Below are 12,500 nucleotides of genomic sequence, written 5' to 3'. Positions count from 1 at the left end.
GAATCGCCAGGGCGTGCTTCACTGTAGTGAAATTCATGCATTATTGATAGGCCTACTAAACACTGGAAAACTCCGCATTCCCCTTGGCGAACCACGATAAGACCTATCCCACAGTATGCAATATTTATAATCTCTAAAGGTTTTTATATCAATAAAACACACCCGTGTTAGATGTGTGACTGGATGGAAGTATATGTATATAAGTATATCCCAAGTGTCTTGTTGGAAAGAAAGGACAATCTAGCGTGCATAGGTTGGGCAGCTGGAATCAGTATTACACACCGCTGAGAGGGCAGATAGATTGTTTGTTTGTTGTTTAACGCTGCAGTCAGCAATATTCTAGCTATATGACGGCGGTCTGTAAATAATCGATTGTGGACCAGACAGTCCAGTGATTGATATTATGAGCATCGATCCGCGCAGTTGGGATACGATGACATGCATCAGCCAAGTCAGCGAGCCTGACCACCTGATCCCGTTAGTCGTCTCTTACGACAAGTATAGTCGCCTTTCAAGCCAAGCATGGGTTGCTGAAGACCTATTCTACCCCGGATCTTCACGGGTCGAGAGGACAGATAGTGAGGGTAGGAATGGGACATTTGTCCATTTTTATTAACTATTGTGACGTCACGCGCAAATATAACGTGACGAGATAATGACGTCATTATCAAAAGAAATGATATGGGAAAACAGTAGAACTCTCACACCGAATGAAATAAAACTTTTTTTAGGAGATAAACATACTGAGTTTTCAATGTAGAGCTAGGTTACCTGTAGATTTAATGCGCGAAGTTCAATCTCTCTGTTGTTCACAAGACTTAAAACACATTCTCTTTGTAGATTTCTATCATGTTTTCTGCACGAAATGTATTGCAACATATCCTTCGAATATTGTAGTAACCGCAACTTTGCATTTTGTAGCCTATAATTGTGCATATAATTACTTAAATATGCCTACTGTCAATGACTAAACAAAAGTACCATTTCATGGCAATAAGCTTCCGCGGTGATGCAGCCGTCAAATCGCCTGTTTGAATCAGAGGGGTTTATTGTGATTTGACAACGTCTGATTGACCAATCAGAACCGAGTAATTTCAAAATTCACGTTAGAATGCCGTGTATTGTCAAAAAACAAAGTTGTGTCAATAGAAAAATGTAACGGTATGGGACTTTTTACTTACTGAAAGTTGTATGTGAGTTCCTGATTGAGTTGTAACTTATTATAGGGTATTCTTCATGCACGACACAAGGTTGCTACATAGTGTGATGCGTACTTTAGCGATCAGTGTGGCTGCTGGGATAGAGTTTAATCACATAGTCTTCTGTTGCACCATGCCACATCTCGGGCACTTCGGGGTACATCCGAGCGGAGCGAGTCGAGTCCCTTACTCGTGGCGGGCAAACACTTGTCTGTATAATCAGTTTACTTAGCACCATAACCCGTGAAGGACTTCTCGTAGTGTGCCTTGAGAGCTGACAGATCAGCCACTTGTTGTTTACTTATAGTGGTTTACGTTGTGAGAGGCTACTGAATGGGTGGGTGGACAGAGTGATAGCCACTTGCAATGACGACATAGTGGCTATACTGCTGAGTGAGTGAGAGAGTGAGTGAGTGAGTGGGCGGACAGAGTGATAGCCACTCGCAATGACGATATAGTGGCTATACTGCTGACGAGTGAGTGATTGAGTGAGTGAGTGAGTGAGTCGCTGGCAGGGACACCAGAAATGGGCTTTATACATTGTACCAATGTGGGGAATTGAACCCGGGCGTTCGGCGTGACGAGCGGACGATTTATCCACTATGCTGCCCCACCGTCCTGTAGGGTAGGGGAGACAAATTGTGTAGGAGATTTAGGATATTCTGGTGGGGGTTCTGTGAGGAGGAGGGGGGGGGGGGGGGAGGTTTGATGACGGGGAAAACTATATGAGGTTTTCCTATCTATAGCAGTGGTGTAGCATAACCCTACATGCTCTATAGATTTGTACGTATACGACTCGGGTCGCGTCGACATCAGGTAGCACACATGACATGGAAATTCCCGCGGGTGTTTCTGCACAACTAACAGCAAACAGTCTATTGTCGACCGTAATATCATGGTTGACGATGAGGAAAACAATCTCATCATTAAAACATATCCGCTTTCGAAACGGCTAAATTTAGCACCGTTATCGCGCATTTGATGAAACATAAAATCCTGTTTATAACATGTTAAATGTCACTGCACCGTAGTCATAACAACAGCGTTATCTGAGAGAGAACAACTCTGTTCTTTGCAGGTTCACCAAGACCGCCTAGAGGCGTGTTATAGCGCCTACAGACAGAATCCTACATCGTTGACAACTGGTTCACAATATTGAGTTTGTTTTTTATAAAGTCCCCTCTCCCTACCGGTCTTCTCGGAAGTTTTTGTCACTGTTGAAGGCACCTGGATACCGTTTAAAGAAAATAAAACTGTTAAAAGATTTAATCTCAATATCATATTGGCGGATCCAAAAGGTAATTATAAAATACGCAAAAACTCGGCACGACTGGCTAGACCTATCTGTACCTGTCTACGCTCAGTCTATGCGAGTGACAGCCCCTAAACCTCAGACAATGCCAGACACGGCATGTCGATATGTACAGTGATACATGTCATAGCGTGTCAGCCCGTTGTTTTTGAAGTATACATGAAAGAGATATGCAGCACGATCAGACCGTATTGTATCGACACGTTATAAATTACACCATTTACTTGGATCAAAGAACGATTAGTTTCTTTCTATGATTTCTTCCCAGACGTGACTGGTTGATATTATATTAGTCCAATATTATATGACGGCTGTCTGTAAAGAATCGAGTCTGGACCAGATAATCCAGTGATTGACATCATGAGCATCGACACCATGACAGGCAATCGACCACGTGAGCTAGCCTCCATTCCATTAGGTTGCGACTTGCGACTAGCAGCGGTTGCTGGGGACCCACACTATCCCGGAATCGAGGGATGACAAACTCCATCATGTTATATATTGACGTCTTGAAGCTGACGTGTTCGATGTTGCTGTGGCTGGGAGATAGCAACTACATACATCATGTACAGGATCACGAGCGTGGTCGTCTATTGCTTCCACCAACTTTTCACACTTTTCTTCCCGTGGGAAGAGACCCGAGAAGATCCGGGTTAGAATTGCTCTTCAGCAACCAAAGTTTATCGTAATAGGCAACCAACGGGATCGGGAGGTCAGGCTCACTGATTTGGTTGATGAATGTCATCGTATCCAAATTGCGTAGGTCGATGCTCATGTTGTCAATCACTGGATTGTCTGGTCAAGACTCGCTTAATTATTTACAGACCGGCGTCATATAGCTGGACTATTGCTTAATTCGGTGTTAAACAATAAACAAACAAACACTGGGGGAAGACACAATATTGATAGAGTAGGGATTCGAACCAGGGCTTTCAAGATGACGAACCAACGGTTCAACCACCCTGCTTCGGGCTACCAAACATCGTCTCGAGAAGTACCAATACTTGTCCTGGGAGACATGACAGGCTCCTTATAAGGACATTTCAATTACCCAGCTCCTGACAGGGCGATTATAAATCTTGACTGCATGGTGGTGATTCCCAGCTGACTCACCGCTCGACCCCGTCTGTTGTGTAATATATGCTCAACGTGTCAGGAAAGTTTGAAATTTTGTCCAGTCAGCCTTTTTTTACGTTTAGAGTGAACGTCAGAGAGCGATATCAATTTTTAAACTCATTCTACACTCCCTATATTGGTGTCGTAATAATCCATGTTTCATTAAATGACGGTAGTTATCTTGTTCAAAATCATGACAATTCGAAATGTCATCAGGATCAATGAATACAAGATATCAATCATGTGTAAAAAATGCACGGTGGTGGCATGACGACGATAACGCTGTTGGGATAAGTGTCCCACCGCCACGCCCACCCCACCCCCTGCGATGGGAACTGACATGCGGGTTACTCTATCACTATTGTATATTCATATCAGCCATACAACGTGTGTCAGGACATAGTGTGTGGTCTTCAGTGAATACACAACATGAAGGGTTTTATTTCACTACAGATCACTTCACTATGCGCTGAATTCATTCATCGGGATAACACTTGAAATTGATAGGGGGGTCGGATACCAATACCGTAAATCTTGAAATTAACGCAAGCGTCAATTAAATCCGAAAAATGCGAACAGTCTTTGTTCGCATTAACTAAACTAAGTTTTACCAAGTATGGCATTCCACTTTAGAAAACAGTTCAAGGTGGAACGTTTAAGAGTCTTATTCAACCAGTAAAATAATGATCTACAGCAAACTACGGTTATAACGAACTCAAAGGGACTACTAATTTTAGTTCGTTATAACCGTAGTTCGTTATAAGTACATATACAGCATGACTACAGCAAGTAGTCGGGACCAAAAAGTAAGTTCGTTATATCCGTCAGTTCGTTATAAGCGTGTTCGTTATATCCGTAGTTTACTGTACATTAACACCAAGACGTCCATTTATTCAATTTAGGCTTGGATTGTTAGATCTCATGATAAGTGAATAAAAAAATGTCCACTGAAAAATCGATGAGGTATACTACCCATTACGTCAGTTAGCTATAGAACATGAAATTCATTTTATTTTTATGTCCTTATTAATGTAATCTAAGAAACAAGTTTATATCAGAACGCTATCTGTCAAATTATCCTGTACCTGATTTTATTTCTCTTCTCTCTTCAGAAGATGATGTCGTCATATTAAACATGGCTGTATATATTAAGATTGCAGTTTCTCCCCGAAAGAATTTTAAACATTAGTATATATCGGAATATGTAAAACTACTTATATGGTACTCCTGTAGTGGGCCGGACGCCTTGAATATAATACATATCTTTGACATGGAGGAGTGGAAACTTGAGTTGGGTCTGGGAGGGGTGACATAAGATCGGTAGGGGAATGGGCAGAAATGAGGGGTGGGGGCAGGAATGAGGGGTAGGGGCAGGAGAAGCTTGGGTGGGGGCAGGAAAAGCTAGGGTGGGGTAGGGGTGGGGACATGATGGTCGTGAGTAGGAACAGTGTAGTTAGAGGCTGGGAAACTCTGTCACGTTGAGTGAAGGAGTGAGTGAGTGAGTTAATGCTTTATGTCACATCGACAATATTTAAGCCATATCGTGACGGCAGGTGCGTGACCCCGATCATGTTCCGTTATACACACAGGTCACTGCGCCTTGGGAATCGGTTTACAATCGGAGAGTGGACTGACAGTCATCCCCGACACTCCTTGACATATCACTTACCCTGTAAGAATCACGTGAGAGCAGCCGCATTGCGTTTGTATCGACAAATACGTACATTGATCTTGCAATAATTATACACAGTGAGTAAGTATGGTTTTCCACCGCCTTTTAACAATATTCCAGCAATATCACGGCGGGAGGACACCAGACATGGTCTTCACAGATTTTACCCATGTGGGGAATCGAACCCGGGTTCTCGGCGTGACGAGCGAGTACTTTAACCACTAGGCTACCCATCCGAGTGTTGTTGACACAAATGATGATGGGAAGGATGAAACTGACGGTGCCCCAACTCAGACAAACCCCAATGGCATCTCCTGACAATACTGTAACATATGACGTCTTCAGACAGGCGACTATGCTCGTCGTAAGAGGGGACTAACGGGATTGGGTGGTCAGGCTCGCTGATCTGGTTGATGCATGTCATCATATCCCAATTGCGAGGTTCGATGCTCATAATGTCATTCACTGGATTGTCTGGTCAAGACACGATTATTTGCAGACCGCCGACATATAGCTGGAAAATTGCTGAATGCGGCCTTAAACAGCAAATAAACAAACAAACAAAATCTTTAGTGTCAGTTATGAGACACTCCTAATTACAATATCGAACGCTGCAAAACTTAGCTTGCCTATACTCCATAATTTTAGGTCCACAGAAATACGATTTTCCCTTTCCAACCCATCCGAGAGAGCTAGGTCGGGTTTTTGACTGACTGTATTTTCTTTGAAAAGAGTTATTTGCAGTTTAACAGTAAAAGACTATTTTCTTTTGACATTTAAATGTCGTTTCTTTATTTATCATGTTTCTTCTCTAGCGAAGCGCAATAGTTGTTGGCTGGAGCAGTATAAAGTATGGAGAGGTGAAACTGGCGTTAACGTCGCGTCCAATTTAAGATTATTGCAGTTATATGGCGACGTGCATGCACGTGTGTGTGTGTGTGTGTGTGTGTGTGTGTGGCTGCTTGTACTAGTCCGGACTGATGCCGAGTTATAGTGCTAGCCCACTGAGATACCATGCCCCAGTTTAACATGAATACCCCACTCAGACACAGTATACTGACTCAGAGTCGTCCAGTCATTGTTTTAGCCCCGTAGTGCCGACAAGTACGGGGCTAGCCATCTTTAACGTCTTTTGATATGACGCGGTCGGGGATCGAGCCACAGATCTTCTGCTCTCCGAGCGGACGCTCTTCCACTAGACCACAGAGGCGGTCGCATAAAGTATGGAAAAGCTACGAGAAGATAGAGGGAAAAGCTGAAACGTTTAGGCTCTGGGGATCCAGATTAGAATTGTTTGCTTGTGAATGCCCATATCTCTGTTCGCGTGCTGAATACTATCTTACTGACGTCACCCATAACATTTAACATTCTTCTGATGCCTCGGATTGACTGGCTACCGCCGTGTCTACCGAATCCGATGTCGCAATCAATTCCGACGCCACACCATGATCTGCCGCGTTCAGACCGATTACTGTGTTGTAATACATTGTGACGTCACACCACGCTTTGTCGCGTGCTTTATAAGCTATTGCCGTTACAAATCGCTGAGAGGATTGAATGAGCAAAGGTTTAGTTGTCATTGTTCAGAGACAAGCATGTATAGGATTTTGCTTAGCGACGGAATTCGCCGCATGTGGTTTAAACGCTTTCTTCATTCTAGAAACAATAGCCTCCATTGTTCTCGTGAACATGTATACCCGGACATCTGGGTATGTCGAGTAAATGCGCCTACAACACTACCGCACAATGAATGTGTATCTACATTCCATTTAACACACGTAACGGCGGGGAAAAAATGACTACCTCAACAAAGCGCTCGGGGCCCAGACATACCGCCACCAACGTGTATATCTGTATAACGGTATATCTGTATAACGGCATAATTGTATAACGGTATATCTGTATTTCTGTATAACGTACTGTGTAACGACAGTATCACGGGAGATAATGCATCTGTTTGAGTCATCTGGAAAAAAAATATGCGTCGTAGTGATAACGCATGCCCTTATCAAAAAAAAGTGGGTCTGAATGTTAATAATTAGCCTCTTTGACTTATGTGACCGCCCATCGCAGCGTCACTGCACACGAGTGATGATTTAACGAGCCTCTCACAGCAGGTTGAAATGCCTGTCTATCTTACGTCTCCGTCGACTACTATTAGCCTCATTACTGAAACGCACAGAAACTGCCTATGTTGCGTGAGGGATATAATGTGACACCCACTACGTCACCTATATCAGTAGGCTAACTGTGTGTGTGAGTGAGTATTATTTTACTCCGCATTTAGCAATAGACCCGCAATACCACGGCGGAAGGCACCAGAAATATGCTTAAACACATACGTGTGGGGTTTCGAACCCGGGCCTACGGTGTGGCGAGCGAACGCTTTAACCACGGGGTTACCCCACCGTTACCCCACAGTAGGCCATGTTCTCCCGGCAGTATTCCGGGTATATCACGGCGGGCAACACCCAGCCTCGGGTACCGTGTGGCGACGCACCAGTGCTCTCCCATCAGTCTACCCATAAACTGTCTGCTTACATATCATCTTTGAAGAAAGATGTAAATACAATTATTTTTTCTCGTCCCTGGTGTGTTTCAAATACATTGATAATCTATGAAAACCGATTCTTTTTAAAAATAATTTTGAACAATGTTTCAATGATAATTTGTTTGTTTGTTTAAGGCAATGTGGAATGCTATTTACATCCTGTCATTATAAAAAATGTAGACTGTTTCAGTCCAGTTATACGTAGACACCGCACCTGTTTCCTGGTTAAGCGTTTCTTTATTGCCAGGTTAACGGACCTGCTGGACCTAAATTTGACAAATGGGTAATCAAATTAAAATTATAGAGGTATTTCTTATTCCCGACGTAAGTGTCGTAAGGCCCTCAAGGCCCTTTCTACACTAGGACACGGAGGCGGTCCGTTATAACAGAGAGCGCGACGGCAATACGTGTAAAATTTACCCCCAGAGTTGTATGCTTTATGAGTTGCACCACTTGTTATATACTCACCAACAAAAGAAACGCGAATACCTTTCACGTTGGTTAATATATGAAGACTTACTTATATTCACGAGATATTAAATTAATTCCAAGCACAGACGAACATACTGATATGTTGTGTGAACCGACGCTCATGAACACATTACATATGTGACGTCATAGATCCATGCCTCGAGATGCACCATTTGCCTGTGCATGATTGCAAATCACGTGCAGCATATCGTGATACAAATACAGACGCTGTGGTAACCCTTGACTGATTGTTAGTTTTGTCATTAAGAGGTACGCATTGGAAACAACTCGTAACGTAAATACTTCTCCATATGTTTCTATGGTTCGCGTTTCTTTTGGCGGTGAGTATATATTCCATTTTCTCTACCATCTCAAATATTTAGGGATCACTTTGAAACAAAAACATTGGTGAGTAATGTTATTTTTATTCTACCGATCCTGTTGATTTTTAAAATAGAATCTTTAAACAAATATTAAAGAAAGAAGCGAATTTTTAATGACAATGCTGGGCCCAAGGATGGCGCCGTGGTTTAAGATGCTTCAATTCGGTGGTCGTAGGTTCGAATCACCCAGTCGCCCCTGCTACACTTGGTTAGGCAGCACAATACCGTGCTCGAAAGTGGTAAACATCGTATACGGGCCTATAGCCCTGAGCCTACATGTACTTGGGAATAGAGACACCGTCACGTGGTGCGCGACCCTGAATGTCGTTAACGTCACTGCTCCATCAAGTTATGACCACAAATATTGTACAAAACATCGAAGTAGACCAACAGTGTCCCGTGCTGGAACTATGTGCTAATTAGTTTACAGGGTCGGTCCAAATGACTCAGTCCAGCGTAATTACTGACCTTGTCGCCTGACCCTGAGACCCCATCTGCGTGTCCCTAAGATCGCCGAACTGAACCCGGGCCATATTTGCATATAGAGCCTTCTACACCTAACACCGGACAGACCAAATTAGCGGTGTGTCTACACCGTAGGGATGTGTGCATCATCAACCCAAAGACTCCAAGGAAAAAAGGGATTGGAGATGGTGGTAGGAGAGGTTGGGGGGGGGGGGGGGGGGGGGGGGGGGGGGGGGGAGATATTTTAGGAGGGGGGATGGTGTTAGGAGGGGGAGTTTGTGGTGGTTGGAGGGGGGTGATGGTGTTGGGACGGGAGAGATGGTGGTAGGAGGGGGAGATGGTGTTAGGAGGGGGGAGGTGGTGGTAGGAGGGGTGGTGGTGTTAGGAGCGGGGTGATGGTGGTAGGGGGGGTGATGGTGTTAGGAGGGGGGTGATGGTGGTAGGAGGGGGAGATGGTGGTAGGGGGGGGTGATGGCGTTAGGAGGGGGGTGATGGTGTTAGGAGGGGGAGATGGTGTTAGGAGGGGGGGGATAGTGTTAGGAGGGGAGGGATGGTGTTAGGAGGGGGGAGATGGTGTTAGGAGGGGGGTGATAGTGTTAGGAGGGGAGGGATGGTGGTAGGAGGGGGGAGATGGGGTAGGCTAGAAGATGAAGAGTGTGAGAACTGTGTGTGTGAATGATGGGCAGGTGGGCGGCGGGGGGCGTGGCATTGCGACGTGAGATTATCATTTCGTGGTCGACCTCTGAAATCATGTGTTTCTAATCGTCATATCTGACAATTGGTGTATTATTACAAAGCCGACCATGGGCTATGTTTAGCAGGGCCGTATCCACTTTAGCCTTCTTATATATACTTGGAGTCAGACAAAGAATGAGTGAACTGCTTGACGCCACTAATAATAGTCAAGCCGGGTATTAACATTCAGTGAGTGAGTGAGTGAGTATGGTTTTACGCCGCTTTTAGCAATATTCCAGCAATATCACGGCGGGGGACACCAGAAATGGGCTTCACACATTGTATCCATGTCGGGAATCGAACCCGGGTCTTCGGCGTGACAAGCGAACGCTTCAACCACTAGGCTACCCGACCGCCCTAACATTCAGTGCAAGCCCATGATATACCATGCGTCAGTTTAACATGAATAACCCACTTAAACACAGATTACTGAGTGTAACAACAAGTACCATCTTTTATCGTCTTTTGTATAATGCAGTCGGGCGAAGTGAGGAGCACTGGCACCGATGTTTCATAGCAAACATTTCAGCGGTGTTGGGTAGCCCCCTGACTAACCTCCTAGTCCCGAATGACGAGATGGTATTCACATACTTCACGTGAGTCGGCCATAGTCTGTCCCAGAATCAATCAGCCATTTCCTTCACGCAATGCACTCTCTGTATATTGATAACATCTAACAATGTTTAGAAATGCTTCCCATGCCCCGTGTGAGCTGTGCTAACCAATATCCAATTGTATCCAGAGCAAGGTATGAGACGGGAAGGATTGAAATGTAGATGGTGTATATTTGTCATATCGTCCCGGGATAACAGCGTCCATGACGCGGGCCGCCTTGGTCGATATATCCGCCTGCATCGCGACACACCGTCACAAGTCCCAGTTCGTGTTATCTGACCAAATACAGGACAAAGAGCTTTTCTTAATTATATCAGCATTGTTTAAACATTAAGCGCTATTATGCCAACAAGCGGCTGCAATGTCGCAAACAACAACGCAGAGGCCAAATATGCCGCAAATATTGATGCCGAAAAGCATTCTGAAGGTCGATTGACAGGTTGTGTTGATAGTCTCCATCTGGTGCCAAAAACCTTCCCCGTTGTCGTGAGTACAGAGATTTCGTCATGTGTTGGCGAAAATTAAACTGTTTTGTGTAATATTTGTTGGAAAGATTTGAGTCCGTCGGTAGTGTCTCACCTTTGAGTTAAATTATTTACACAACGAATTGTCTTGTGTCTGATGTCGCTGCTGTGGTCCCGCTTGCGGCCACCGGTTGGGAGAGGATAGAAACATGCTCGTCTATTGTCTACCCTTACTCCACGTCCATCAAAACATAATGTGATAGTTGAAAGGAAAACCAACACTTTAGTATATGTTTGTTTGTTTGTTGGGCGGTGGGATAGCCTAGTGGTTAAAGCGTTCGCTCGTCACGCCGAAGACCCAGATTCGATTCCCCACATGGGTACAATTGAAGCCCATTTCTGGTGTCCCCCGCCGTGATATTGCTGGAATATTGCTAAAAGCGGCGTAAACCTCACGCACTGTTTGTTTGGTGTTTAACGCTGCACCCAGCAATATTCAGTTACATGTAAATAATCAAGTCTGGACGAGACAATCCAGTGGGTGATATTGTCAGCAATGACACGCCTTCAACACAGTCTGACCATTCGATCCATTGTTTCGCCTCTTACGACCAGCATAGGTTGCTGGAGACCAATTCAAACCCGGATTCCCCACTGGTGTACACTAGCAGACATCAGGGTTTAGGAGAGGGCTGGGAATGACGCCGTCAGAGGCAGTATTTCAATATCCCGGCATGTCAGCTTAATGTGGGAGGAAAGCCCGATGATGTTTGTAGACTTTAACCACTTAATGAAACAGGGTCGAATCTTGGGGCAGGGTGTTTTTATGCCATAGTGACGGCATTTTTGTTTGTTTGTTTGTTTGTTAATTTGTTGCTTAACGCCTCACTCAGCAATATTCCGGCTATATGACGGCGGTCTGTAAATAAGCAAGTCTGCACCAGACAATTCAATGATTGGCATCATGAGCATCGATCCACGCAATTGGGATACGATGACATGCATCAATCAAGTCAGCGAGCCTGACCACCCGATCCCGTTAGTCGCCTCTTACAACAAGCATAGTCGCCTTTTACGGCAAGCATGGGTTGCTGAAGACCTATAATATTCTACCACGGATCTTCACTGGCCATAGTGATTGTAGTCCAACACGTGTCCTCCATAACTCATTGCTTATATACACCATTTCGACATGCGCTCAATACACTAGAGTGTTTAATGATGACAAGATAGACCTCACGTGTTGGTGTAATGTGTGCCAAACACAGGCTGGCGATCTGACTGTACACTGACCGTCACGAGCGCCATAAATCACCGTTAGCATGATATACATGATAGTCAGCAGCATGATATACATGATAGTCAGCAGCATGATATACATGATAGTCAGCAGCATGATATACATGATAGTCAGCAGCATGATATACATGATAGTCAGCAGCATGATATACATGATAGTCAGCAGCATGATATACATGATAGTCAGCAGCATGATATACATGATAGTCAGCTGGGAT

At 44.5% G+C, this 12,500-nt stretch overlaps 1 protein-coding gene across 2 annotated transcripts in view; it reads right to left on the bottom strand.

Moving 5' to 3' along the window:
* LOC139461228 (uncharacterized) overlaps nucleotides 1–12,500 on the bottom strand; it is a 42,601-nt gene that overhangs the window by 29,166 nt on the left and 935 nt on the right. The gene's annotated exons all lie outside the window — the stretch shown is intronic.

This window comes from Haliotis cracherodii, unplaced genomic scaffold, assembly GCF_022045235.1.
Source record: "Haliotis cracherodii isolate W230 unplaced genomic scaffold, xgHalCrac1.p SCAF_14, whole genome shotgun sequence".
NCBI classification, from domain to species: domain Eukaryota; kingdom Metazoa; phylum Mollusca; class Gastropoda; order Lepetellida; family Haliotidae; genus Haliotis; species Haliotis cracherodii.
Note: the sequence above shows the minus strand (reverse complement) of the source record. Positions and strands in the feature narration are given on the sequence as shown.